This window comes from Chlorocebus sabaeus, chromosome 15 (assembly GCF_047675955.1).
Source record: "Chlorocebus sabaeus isolate Y175 chromosome 15, mChlSab1.0.hap1, whole genome shotgun sequence".
NCBI classification, from domain to species: Eukaryota; Metazoa; Chordata; class Mammalia; order Primates; family Cercopithecidae; genus Chlorocebus; species Chlorocebus sabaeus.
This window is the reverse complement of record NC_132918.1, coordinates 63,047,179-63,061,676: the sequence shown is the minus strand read 5'-3', so window position 1 is coordinate 63,061,676 and position 14,498 is coordinate 63,047,179. Positions and strand designations below refer to the sequence as shown.

General features: G+C 36.9%; 1 protein-coding gene across 11 annotated transcripts in view; it reads left to right on the top strand.

The window, feature by feature from the left end:
• Nucleotides 1-14,498, top strand: part of TBC1D5 (TBC1 domain family member 5) — a 567,416-nt gene that overhangs the window by 120,062 nt on the left and 432,856 nt on the right. The window lies entirely within an intron of this gene.

Below are 14,498 nucleotides of genomic sequence, written 5' to 3'. Positions count from 1 at the left end.
CAGTGTTTTAATAACAGAAAACCTCTAGTAAACTTCAGAAACAAGGAGGACTGTTAATCCTGTTCTTCAAAAAGTGAGCAGTTATTTTTATTTTTGATTACTGTGGGTTCTATTCTGGATACTGTAGCCTATGGTGTGTGTGTGGTTTTTTTGGGGGTACTAGGGGGCCAGGGAATTGGCATCTCTTCAGAAGTCAGCAGGAATGATGCTGAATAGGGGACTAAAAGGGCCCATTATGAATTTGCAAATGTACTGAAGCTTTTTTTTTTTTCTTTAAGCTCAACCTTGGTTTGTTTCCTTCATAATCTCTGATAACCGCAGGTTTCAAATACAGAAATAAAAAACATTTTATAGTTAGGTCCAGGTGTATTAAGTTACTAGAATGAGGACAGAAAGATTGCTAATTTGGATTCAAATTTATGTTGAGTTGGAAGTAAAAGCTGGAGGGAGACTGCAAGCCACCACAGGTCATTATATAAAGCTTTAAAAAGGATTTTATTCCAATTTTATTCACTACTATATAAGGACATTTTTGTTAATTTTTTTGCAGTGCACACTAGATATTGAGAAAATATTTTAAACTGCAATTTATATTGATGGATGTTATGTTCATCTAATACTACCTTTAAATTTCTTGTACATAATGAAGGTTTAACAATTATTTTTGGTAAATAGTCATCTGACTTTTTAGATCATTTTTCTTCTGTGAGATGTTATCCATATATTAGTTTCAAAGGAGATATTCTGGAAAATAGCTGATTTTAATCTAATAGTTACAGCAGATAACTATATCTGGTTAGTTTAAACCATGGCTAATTATTCTCTTTGGTAAAATTGAACTAATTATTGTAAAGGAATTTGATTAAGCCATTTCTTATCAGTTTTTTCCTCTTATTATGTTGCAGGGCCTATCTTGAGCTGGGATTTTCTGTTTTATTGGAATCATTTTTTGGGAGTTTTGATATTATTTACTAGCTTTTGGTTATTTTTTGTTGTTTTATTTTTTCAGTATAGAAGTGACCTCTTTGTCAAAGTGTATATTTTGATCCTAACAAAACTATTTTAAAAACCTGTCAACTGAACCTTGTAAAGGTTTAATATTATAAAATGCTATATTTAAGTTTTCTCTCCTGAAGGACATGCTCTCATATTTAATTATATTGAATTAAGCATTTCTTATGCTGCTAATTTTTATTTGTATATTCTAAAAATGGTTATAAAAAGTCACCAGTATCATTATTAATTTTCTTTTGCAGTATCATTACTTACCCTATTCTTGTTTCATATATATTACAGATAGCCAAAGGTCTGAGTAAGAGAAAATGAAAATACTTTCTTTTTTTGGACAGGGCTTCACTCTGTTTCCCAGACTGGAGTGCAGTACAATCACTGCTCACTGCAGCCTCGCATTCCTGGGTTCAAACAATCCTCCCAGTCCTCCCAGCAGCCTCCTGAATAGCTGGAACCACAGACGTGTGCCACCATGGATGGCTAATTTTTTAATTTTTTTGTGGAGATGGTGTCACTCTGTGTTGTCCAGGCTGGCCTTGAACTCCCTGGGCTCAAGTGATACCTCCTTGGCTTACCAAAGTGCCTGAGATCATAGGCATGAGCCACTGTATGCAGCCCTAAAATACTTGTGGTGAAAATATTTTTGGTAAAAATTAGACTCTTCTGAGGAGCTTCTGATTGACTTTATCAGAAGAGGGGAGGTGTAGGCAGTAGGGCAGTCATGAAATGAGAGACCTACTTTATTTGTTTCTAGTCTATCACAGCTTAGACAAGGCCAACTTGCAAGATAAATGTGTCTAGAACTAGAGAGCAGGCTTAAATGATTTATTGATTTTTTTCAGAGTATAATACAGAAGTCAGTAAGTTGGTGAATGCATCTTCATCTTTGTATGAGAAAGTCTATTCAGTATTGTGAAAACATTTGTTATTACACATAGCATAAATATAATTTCTGTATTGCATTATTGGATATTAACAAAGTCTTTATTTCCCCCTTAAACTTAGAAGTCTCATAATATTTGTCAGTCACAATTGAGCATGTTAATATATATATGTTAATATTTACTGGTATGCTTCCTAAAAATGAAGTATACTTTCCTGATCTTTAATCATAGAAGTTGATAAAATGAAGCTTAGGTGAACTTTGTTTTCCTACATGATCAAATTTTCTGGTTACTAAAAAAGACTATCCTTTTTCTCTTTTTAAATATTTGTTCCTATTGCCCAAACTCTTCAAAACATAATTTAATGTTTATGGGATGATTAAATTTGCACTTTAAGTTCTGAAAATCACAGGTGCTGCTGAGCAGCATTCTAGTTGCTAAAAATGCCAGGTTGAACTAGACATTTTTAGTACATGTAATTCAACACATTACTTATGACTGAGTTCAGCTAAGATTTGAGGTCCTGAAAAAGTCTAGGGTTTTCTGATGTACATGGTCTTTAGGGTATTATAAATTTGCTTGTGTTTGTTTTAATTGTGTGGTTTAGTAAAAGTAGTTAATACTATGCGACTAATATTTATTGTGGCTTAGGAGCTTGACTTCTTTAAAAAAACTATGTTGATGAGTCACTCATTCACACAAAGACAACCTGATATTGGTAATTGTATTAGTTGGAGAAGGCTTGTCTGTTAGGAAATGCAGCCTAGCTGCTTTGTGAAGAGGAGGTTTTGCTCCAAGGAGAGTTGTTTTTTGTTTAAGAACATTATTCCAGAAGAGAACTGTACCAGTGTTAAGATGAATATTTTGGGGATATGGACGCCTGAGACTAAGTTGAATTCAAAATATCATGGTTCTGGCTGGGTGCAGTGGCTCACACGTGTAATCCCAGCACTTTGGGAGGCTGAGGCAGGTGGATCACTTGAGGTCAGGAGTTGGAGACCAGCCTGGCCAACATGGTGAAACCCCGTCTCTACTAAAAATACCAAAAATTAGCTGGGTGTGGTGGTATGCACCTGTAGTCCCAGGAACTCAGGACGCTGAGGCACGAGAATTGCATGAACCCAGGAGGTGGAGGTTGCAGTGAGCACTGGGCAACACAGCTAGATTGTCTCAAAAAAAAAAAAAAAAAAAAAAATCATGGTTCTTAGCAGATTGATGGTGAGTAAAGTTATGTGTAAAATTACATTGTTTCTAGGCACCAAATCTTAATTACGTACAGCTGAAAATAGACTAAGCTACTAAGGGTCAAAATAGAGTGTAATCATAGTCAAAAGAAAATATGCACAGTAGTTTTTGAAGTTAGGCTTTCAAAAAGGTCTCATATTTGAGAATTAAAATGATTTACCAATCTATTTCAATTTATATATAATATATATGGTAGAGTCTTATTACCCTCTGAGCTGTTTTCTGATAAACATTATTCTTTTGTTGTAAGACCTAGAAGGAGTGGTTTAACCTGAATCTTACAGCTCTATTTTCAATGTGAAGGACGTCTAGCCTTCTGTTAAGAGTGATGAGTTCTTCATAAGGAAATTCTGGGATTGCCTTTAAGAAGTACTTAAGGGCACAGTGGCTCCTGCCTGTAATCCAGAACTTTGGGAGGCCAAGGCAGGTAGATCACTTGAACCCAGGAGTTTGAGACCAGCCTGGGCAACATGGTGAAACCCTATATCTACCAAAAAAAAAAAAAAAAAAAATAGCTAGGTGCGGTGGTGTTATTCAGGAGGCTGAGGTTTTCACAGGTTGAACCCCAAAATTAGGGTTCAGTCCAGGAGGTCATTTGGGTTCTTGGCTTCATGAAGGAATTCAAGAATAAGCTGACAGTAAAGTAGAAGTAAGTTTGTTAAGAAAAGTAAAGGAATAAGGCCGGGTGTGGTGGCTCACGCCTGTAATCCCAGCAGTTTGGGAGGCTGGGATTGCTTGAGGGTGGATTGCTTGAGGTCAGGCATTCGAGACCAGCCTGGCCAACCTGGTAAAACCCTGTCTCTACTAAAAATACAAACATTAGCTGGGCGTGGTGTGTGCCTGTAATCCCAGCTACTCGGGAGGTTGAGGCAGGAGAATCACTTGAACCTGGGAGGCAGACGTTGTAGTGAGCTGAGATCGCACCACTGCACTCCAGCCTGGGCAACAAAGCGAGACTTGGTTCCCCCCACCAAAAAAAAAAGAAAGTAAAGGAATAAAAGAATGGCTACTTCATAGACAGCAGCCCTGGGGCTGCTGGTTGGCTATTTTTATGGTTGTTTCTCGATCATATGCTAAACAAGCAGTGGGCTATTCATGAGTTTTCCGGGAAAGGGGTGGGAAATTCCGAAACTGAGGGTCCCTGCCCCTTTTAGTCATACAGGGTGGCTTCCAGATGTTGCCATGACGTTTGTAAACTGTCGTGGCACTGGTGAGAGTGTCTTTTACCATGCTAATGTATATGAACCTTAAGGATTGACCAGAGGTTGCTTTCATTGCCATTTTGGTTTTTGTGCGTACTTCTGGCTGCTTTACACATCTCATTTTACCAGTGGGGTCTTTGTGATTTGTACCTTGTAAAACCAGTCCTGCCGAACTCCTGTCTCATCATGAGAGAATCGATTGAGCCAAGGAGGTTGAGGCTGCAGTGAGCTGTGATCATATCACTGCACTCCAGCCTGGATTTCAGAGCAAGACTCTGTCTCAAAAGAAACACCAAAAAACTTAATCTCTTTGGAACTCTTCCTGTTTACACCTATTTTCTTTGGGGAGAGGATAGAGATAGTCCACAGATCGGAATTTTCTAGGGAAGTTTGCTATTATTTAATCTTAGTATGCTAATTTGGTACTTGAAGACTTACTTAGACATTTGTCTGTGTTCATTCCACATTTATACTAGTGAGGCTCAGGATGTATTTTGGTTCCGTCTGGCCAACCTGCACACTGGCTTTAAGGATATTAGTGAGGAATGCCATTAAAAAGTCTGATTCTCTCATATGTATGGCATAATCAAGAGTAACATTTTGAACAAAGTCTAGGAATTGTCATTTAGAATGTTTAATCTTAATGCTCATCACATTGACTGAAGCACAGAGCATAGCTGTCTACATTTTCAGAGAAAGCTTTCATTCAGTACTGAGCACCAGGGATCGTGTATTTCAGAGTGAAGATAAGTGAGAGGAAATCAATGTCGGAGCTCCATGAATCACAGATATCAATGTTATGAGCGCATGGGTATAGGAGACATGAACTTCAGGTTTCCAAGGTATTCCACTGAGACAGATAAGGGAATCACTGTAATTCACCACATGGGTTTTGATACACATTACTGATAGGTATACTTAAAGGCATTGTCGTGTTGTGTAAAGGTTATGGGCTGTGGAATGTCACAGACCTGAGTTTAAATACCACTTATTAACTGTGTGATATTAAATAAGTTAGTTTACTTAACAATGCCTACATGAGAATAATGTTAATAATAATGTGGAGTTTTCCCCCCAGAGAGTTGTATGGGAATTAAATGAAATGACAAGTTTCTAAAACACAAAGCGGAATCTAGGATATCCTCCTTCACCCTCACCCCAACCCCAAGTGTCATGGGCTAAGGAATTTATCTCATTAGGCATTGCTCACAAGGGCAGTTATAAGTTTAAAAGTTCGTTTTACATATTGGTAGTCTTTTGTTTGTTTATTTGATTTTGAGACGGAGTTTCACCCTTGTTGCCCAGGCTGGAGTGCAATGGTGTGATCTCGGCTCACCACAACCTCTGCCTCCTGGGTTCAAGCGATTCTCCTGCCTCAGCCTCCCAAGTAGCTGGGATTACAGGCATGTGCCATCATGCCCAGCTAATTTTGTATTTTTTAGTAGAGACAGGATTTCTCCATGTTGGTCAGGCTGGTCGTGAACTCCCGACCTCAGGTGATCCACCTGCCTGGAGCTCCCAAAGTGCTGGGATCACAGGCATGAGCCACCGCACCTGGCCCATATTGGTAGTCTTTAGATGAGGGCATTTCTGAATGTTTCAATGAAAGGTAGTTGTTATTTCAATGATTATATAGGCTACCATGTTTAAAAGCAGCAACTGTTTTAGAATAGGTAACCAGTCTGCAAGGTATTTTTCCTTCCAACATGTGTTTAGGAGATTGCCCAGAATTTATTCACTATGGGTGGTCCTGTAGGGAGGACTTGGGAAGGATATTCTTCTAAGTAGGATTACCAGTCTTCTTGAAATTCATCCTTGTAGGAGCATGGTAGTTAACCATGAATTTACTCTCACCTCCTTATTCTGTTAACTTGGATACCATAATTAACTGTAAAGGCAAACACAAAAGATTTCAGGGATGATTTTTTTAAAAAAAGTTTGACTTTGGGCAGTTTTTTTTTTTTCCTGGTCTTTCAAATGTCCTAAGGGCTAGGTGCCTTATTTTGGCTTCTGCTCTTGGAGAGTAATAACCAGTTGACTTAGAGCTTTTACTGAATTTCCAGAATCCAAAATAGAAAATATTAAACTTAAAGAAAAAAAGTTATGACCACTTTTGGTTATAAAACCAAAAGTCTTGTCATATTACATCATGTTTATGATTTGCCTCTCTTTTCATTTTACTGCTTTATAAGAGTTTAACCTCATCAAACATTTTTCTTATGGAATTTTGAATATTATTATTTTTAAGCATTTTATTGCAATGAGACCATAGTAATCATCTTGCATGGAATCTTTAAATATTTTAAAGGTGTTTTTGAAGAATACCTTTAAAAATGATCCGTAGTAGCAAAACATGACATTAGCAATGTGAATTAATTCACCGCTGATTTATTGAGCTGGTAGACAGACTGAAACACTAGCATTAATAAACACTTGTGACCTTCCTGTATATATTTTACTAGTTTGTTGGAAACGTACTAAACAAGTAATCAGAATGCAAGCCTGACAATTCATTTGGTTTATTTACACCTGTCACCTCCGTTGTTAACATGAGATGTTATGTGAATCATAGAGATCCCAATTTGGCATCTTTTAAGAGCATATTCATTTGGAGATACGTCTAGGTTTGAAATGCTGTTTAGAACAAGGAGACTTTCTCAAAATCTCAAATACCTATGGAATTAGTGGTAAGATCTATTTTTCTCAGCTTCACTTTAGTCAGTGATTTCAAATTATTTAATGTCATAAAAGTTAGCAAAATTAGAATTGATATCATTCACTCATTCCTTTACCTTTAACATACCTTAATTAGGCATGCAAGATACTGAGGTAGATTTGGGGGACCTATAGTATCCTGCTTTTTTTCCCTAATCAACCTTTTCCCTATCCCCCTCATTCCCCTTTTATATCTTTTGAGATGGGAAAGTTCCCTTGACTCCTTGGCAGGACTTGAGACAGGGGTGTGGCTTGCTTACTTGGCCACCACCTTGCTCAAACCCCTTGCGGGAGGGGGAGCGTGCAGGCAAGTGAGAGCCGGGGTTGGGGTGAGCACTTTTGGGGTCCTCTGGCCCCATGACAGGGTCTAGGGTTATGTTACAATTAATACTCTCTTTACAGTTGCAATATGCAGACGGCTAAGTGTTAACCAGCCCAATGGAAAGTCAGGGTGACAGCATTTTATACACTGCCCTCTTTGTACCCGGGTTCTTGTTCGGCATCCAGGAAGAATCAAGTCACATGGACTTGAAGGATGCAGAGATTTTATTGAGTGATGGAAGTGGCGCTTGTCAGAATGGGGAGCTGAAAAGGGTACGGGGTGGGAAGATAATCTTCCCCTGGAGTTCAACTGCCCCCAGCCAAACTCCGACCATCCCCAGCTGAACTCCTCTCGACCTTCAGATGCTGCTTCTCTTCTGTCCTCTTCCGCTGCGCCTCTCTGCTCTTGTGTCAGTGGAGTTTGGGGGTTTTATGGGTACATGATGGGTGTGTGGTGGGCCAGGGTGGTTTTGGAAAAAGCAACATTTGGGCAGGAAAACAGGGATAACGGTTCTCCTTTAGGGCTGTGGTTTCCAGGCTTGAGGGTGAGGCCTTTGCTGGGGAACATCCCTGTTTTACCCAGTACTTCCCTGCCTCCTGTCTGTATCACTCTCATGGCACAAATAACCTTCCTAATGCCTAGATTAGAAACCTTGGAAATTTACTAAACTTACTTTTGTTATTTCTCTATGTACTACCATTTCTCTGTTCTTTTCTTTCTCAGTCCTCCATAGCCACAATTCTAGTTTGGTTATTGGTACCGCACCTGACCCTTAGAGCTGTTGTTCTCACTACGTTCCTGTTAATTATTCAGCCATTTTGAAATCCAGTTTAGATTTCCTTTATTTTTTTTGTGAGGAAGCTAATAGGCAGTGAGATCAATAAAGGAAGTGTGGTAGTAAAGTAAGTGATGGAAAGTGATAAGCCAAAAGCAGAAAAGATATATCTAAATTATTGAGTCATTTGAAGAGCTAACTTATCGTTTTGTCTCTGGTTTTAAGTAGTGTTGCCCTCTTGTTTTCTAAGAAGTAAAGCAACCTCAGAATTCCATAATGACTTCAGACAGTGACTACTTTTCATTGGTTTTCTTGTAGTAGAAACAGTTTTGGTTTGGTTTGAGTTTTTCTTTTTGCAGTTTGAACAAGATGGATTACAGTGTGTATTGGATAAAAGGTGACAGGTGATATTATAAAAAGGGAATAGATTAAAAAAAAAAGAACTCTGAAACAAATGTCATAGTATAAGGAGTAGTTAATGAGATGCAGAATAATAAGTCTGGAACTGAGAATTTAGAATACAAAACAAAGTTATGAACAGTGCTTAAAGTTTCCAGCCCATTTAATCCAAAATAATTTCTTCAAAAATCTTGTTTTTATCTTAGTTACAAGGACATACTTACGAGAATCCTTTAATATAAAATGTATTTGTCTTTTTATTGTGTTGTGAAGAAGTCAGTTTTGAAAAGTCCCATGTCTTATGCCTACCACAGGAAATGAACAAAGACTAATGTAAGCTTAAGGGAATTTTTCATCTCTTGGAGTCAAGTTGAATCGTCAGCCTCCTTAGGGAAACCATAGATCCTGAATTTTTCTCACTTCTCATGAGAAAATTTGACTGGTCTTTAAGATAGAAACAAACCTCAAGTGCCCAAAGCAATTCTAAGAATTGACCCAGCCTCTTTTGGCCCATTTAAATAGAGTGACGGACTGGGGTGGGGTTGGGGGGAATAACTAACTTATTTCTTATTTTAAGCTAAATTGAACTTGGTATCCAGAACTTGAGCCTATATGGAACCAGGATATATAGAAGAGAGGTTACTTTCTTGGCATCAGGAGTAATATTGGAAGATACAATAGTGGAAAATGACTGTATTTGGGACAAAAATATGTTACATACTAATATGAGATGAAGAGTCATTTTGGAAGTGAAGTTATGTTTTAATTATTAGAACACCTTGGAAGCATTTCATTTAACGTAAAAACCAGAGGGACAGACTTATGTCATTACTTTGGGGATATTTGACTCTATAAAAAGTTTGTAAAGTTGAAGAAATTTCATGAACAGAGTGGGTAATGATAATGTAAACCAAGTTTCCCATAATTACAATTCCTTTTAAATCAGTATAGCATGGTGTCATGGTTAAGACTACATGGATACTGGCATCAGATTGCTTGGGTTCAAATCCCAGCTTTACCATTTGTTAGTTATGAGATCTTGGGCAAGTTAGTGTTTCTGAGTTTCTCTTATCTGTTTTTTTAGGGGAGGGGAGAGGGAGGAAGGGGAGGCGTTAAATGAGATACTCCATGTAAATGTCAATATCATAGTAAGCACTCAATAGATATTCTTTTTACTAAAGTCAATTTTCAAGGAATTTTTACTATCTTTGGCCTTTTATTCCCTAGCACGGTCATGATGTAAGTCATAGGGTATAAACAAACAAACTTGAGTGGGCATCTTTGTTTTAGAAGAATACAAGGAAATACTATGCAATAATTTAAAAACTAGCTGCCTACATATGACTTCATAGATAAGCCTTGAAAGAATTATATCATCTTAAAATTTCAAAATTAAAAAATAAGTTCTGTTAACCTTGGGTGAAAGTTTAGAGTTTATAATTTGTTAGAATTTGTAAGTCACCAGAACATTATTGCCAGACCTGACTTAGTGTGCCAGTAGATCAGGTTAATGGGAACTGTCGGATCAGCAGTGTTCCATAGTGACAGTTGTGGTTCATGCAGAGGGGAAAGTGGACATCCTTTTAATGTTTTGAGTGATTGACAGTGTTGGGAAATATGGTAGACATTTTCTGTCCTGAATACTGCTTTGGTACCTGTGTACGTTAGTGCCCACTGGCATCACCAAGCAGGGCTGTATGTAAGCTTTTATTCTTTCTTTCTTTTTTTTTTTTTTTGGAGACAGAGTCTCACATTGTTGCCCGGGCTGGAGTGCAGTGGCACCTTCTCTGCTCACTGCAACCTCTGCCTCCTGGGTTCAAGTGATTATCCTGCCTCAGCCTCTCGAGTAGCTGGGATTTCAGGCGCCCACCACCACACCCAGCCGATTTTTTGTATTTTTCGTAGAAACAGGATTTCATTGTGTTCGTCAGGCTGGTCTTGAACTCCTGACCTTGTGATCCGCCTGCCTCAGCCTCCCAAAGTGCTGTAATTACAGGCGTGAGCCACCACACCTGGCCACTTTTATTCTTTAAAAAAATTTTTCTTTGGTAACTCTTATTATATTAGACCCTCTTATGTATAACTTCTGCAACAAGATTTTCCTATGAACCATTCATCTCTCTTAACATTTCTATGTCTTCTAGTATGTATACTAATAAATGACTTACTCAGTAAAGGAGTAAATGAGTTATATGTTATCAGTAAATGAGTCTTTAATCAGAAAAGTAAATTCTGTATTAAGGAAAATCAAATTTGGTGGAGGCGTTTTATGTATAGTTAAAACTGCTTTTGTTTGATTATTCCTTTTTTTTATTGAGAAGGAACATTGGAAGTGTTGCTCAGAGAAATATCTGAAATTTTCATATTAAGTTGGGTTCATTTTAATTTGTTCAACAAATAATTTGAAAGTTATGTGGTTAAAGAATGCAAAGTGGTTTTAGTTGGTACATGTATTTTTAGAAAGCTGGAAAAGTGGCTGGGCACAGTGGCCCATGTCTGTAATCCCAGCACTGTGGGAGGCCAAGGCGGGCGGATCACGAGGTCAGGAGTTCAAGACCAGCCTAGCCAACATGGTGAAACCCCGTCTCTACTTAAAATACAAAAAATTACCGGGGTGTGATGGGGGACACCTGTAATCCCAGGTACTCGGGAGGCTGAGGCAGGAGAATTGCTTGAACCTGGGAGGCAGAGGTTGCAGGGAGCCGAGACTGTGCCACTGCGCTCCAGCCTGGGCGACAGTGCGAGACTGTCTCCGGAAAAAAAAAAAGCTGGAAAAGTATTCTCTTCCACTACTGTATCAGAATGTTTGAGAGAGTCTGATTGTGAATCTCCATTTTAATAAGCTTCTCAAGTGATTTTTTAATATGCACACTAAAGTTTTAGAACCACTGCTGAATTCCCTACTGATGGCTTTTAGGCTATTGGCTCCTGACTTTTCTGATGGAACCCCTTTTGTCCCCACATGGGGAAAGGATGGAGGTAAGCTGTTCCTGATGACCTGCCATTCTCTAGACCGTGAAATTTTCAAAGCTTACAGGTCAGCCTTAGAACAATGAGATCTGTGAATAGCCTTCTGCTCTAAGTCTTTCCTCAGCTGGCACTCCTGTGGTAGAGGAACATGTGACGTTAATAGTGATGTACAACCCTATGTATCGTGTCGGAATCTTCACTTAATATTTTCAAAAATGTTAACACTTCTAGCAAGGTAGGAATTACCGGTGAGGAAATATTGCCAGTAGGAAATACTGGCCAGGATTGTAACTAAGGTTGATTTATTTTAAAGCTCAGACTCTTGACAGTACACATGCCATCCTACTTTTTAGTGGAAAGGGCTTGGGGTGTGGGTTCAGGGAGTCTTAAATTGGAAGTATGACTTTATCACTTACTTGCTTTTCTAACGACTTTACACTTTATTTGGGAATTCTTAAGTTGTTGTAGCATTGGTTTGATAAGCTCTTGAAGCCAGGAGCTTGAGACCAGCTTGAGCAACCAAGTGAGACCCCCATGTCTACAAAAAGAATAAAAGCATAAGTAGTATTTTGAATTACCCAATACAGCTTAAAATCTTCTCAGAACTTCACTGTATTGTACTTGAATGAACTTTACAATAAAAACTTTCCCCTTTTGTTGAATCTGCACAGTATTTGAAGTTTATAATCCAAAAAGGCGATCACTGGTTATATACAAATTTATGTTTACTATATGGAATGTGTTTATTTTAGTTGTCTAAGGCATAAAATCTTTAAAATTTTTCCAACCTTGTTAAGACAAGAAATCATGGATATTTTAGTAGGTTCCTTAGCTCCTTTGGAAGTTTGAAATCAAGAATGTTTAAGTAATATTGAGATTATGCTTTTATGGTGACTTTCTATGTTTGGGCCGTTATTTACTACTAGTCTGACTATTGTTGGCAGATTGAAGTGTATTTGTGAGAACTCCTAAGACTTTAGTATTTTATTGAAAATTGGTTTCATGCTGTTGTTTACATTTTAAAATTAGTGCTCTCAATAAGATTTTGGTTTTCATCTATCCTGAATTCTCCCTAGGAGTGCACAACTTCAAAAAAAGAGGCACAGTCAGCAGAAAAAAGAGGTGGTCTGCGCATTTGTGTGTTGAATATGCATGTTAATTAGGAAAAAAATTAGGAAAATATGAAAACAGATGTTACATAAATTATTGCAGTCCCAGGGCAGCAGTAACTTATACACTGACAATAAGTTTTATATGTGCATGTGTATATCTATTTCTAGATTTCACAATATTTATGTAATTCCTAAGAGAATAGCTAGAAAAAGAACTGGTATATCCTTTCAGTGAGACTATGGTAAATATTCCTTCTGCATATGGATTTCTGAGAAAGTTTAGTTGTTTCATATAGTCTTACTGTAGAGATGTTTTTTTGTTTTTGCTAATTCTGCCCATAGTGTTCTCTTTTTTTTTTCTTCTCCTTTCTTGGTTTCTTTGATGGTAGGTGTCTCAATTTGTTCTTTTGTTGGCTATATCCTGTCACAACCAGAAGGTTAATTAAGGATCTTGGCAGCGTAAGAAATTGAAAATTGGCCTAAAATAAAAAATTGATCTAAAGTATGTATTTAGAAATAAAACACATTACAACTACTCAGGACACTGATTGTAGTGTTACTTTTTCTTCTTGTTACCGTTACACTTTCTGAAGAAATAGCCGTCATTCTCTGAATAGTAGTGACATAGTACTATGACAATATATATTGGTACTTAAATACAGATTTCATCAAATACACATATGTTGGAGTAGTTGAAAACTATTTGAATATCTTTTATTCTAAACAGGCATCCGAAGGGAATAAAAGTGGTCTGTATTTTTACAAAAGAAAGATGAGAAATAGTCATGCTTTGTTTTAGTGGTATAGCAATTTTTAGTTCAACCATACATGAAAAAATGTGAATATAGCACTGTGCAAGGAGCAGCTGATGATATTTAGATATTTTCCATATATGTAATATAATTTAGGAAAATATTGTTTGTTACTTTTCAAATTAGATTGAAAGTTAAAATAAGAAAATGCAGCATCACAATGTAATGCATAATTCTCTTCACCAAACCGACACACAAATAGTGCATGAATTGTATTCAATAAAATGGGTATATCTAAAAGGACAAAAAAAGTTTCTGGAAATCCTGTTTCCGGAAGAGTGACTTTTGTTACTCGATTTTAGTAGCATGTGATACTAAAATGTGTTTGAAATAATTTGTATTGAATCTCAGTAAATTTCAGTTGGAATCTGTTGTCAGCTTTTTCAGTTTCATGTTGTTGATTATGTTTTACATTATATTAGCTAACTGCTGCTATCTTTTTATATGTGTACCGAGCCACCAGTAAGCTCTTAACAGGTTGTTGAACCTTAAGAACTAATAGAGAATGAAATCTAGAGGAAGTTGATAATATATTTAGTAATTTTTTTATTATTAAGAGGTTCTTTACTTAAATTGGATAGCCTGGTTAAGAAATTTCGTTGTTAATCTTACAGATTTTATGTAAATATATCTGTGTATGATTATTTATGGAGGTGTATTACTGAAGATGAAAAAAGTTTTTTCTTTAGAAAAAGGCTGTGAAAATTAATTTTAACACCTAAATAATATTCACTTGTCATCACTGATGCATCTGTATTCTAATTTTACATTTTATTAATGCTTTAGAATCCATTTTAAATGGAATTTTTTTCTCATTTGTTTTCAAATGTCAAATTTCCATTTTTATATTATGTGATTTTAAAATATGATATTATTTTACTATGTGTTAGAATAGTATGTTTCTTATTTCAACACTTTTTTGCCATTTCAGTGCAAAGTTAAATGAATTAGAGGTGATCGTTTTATAGTGAAACCTGTTGTTTTTGTATTATATATGTAAAATGCCATTTATTTTTGGTATTATAAAATGCCTCTCTTTCTTCCAGGAGTT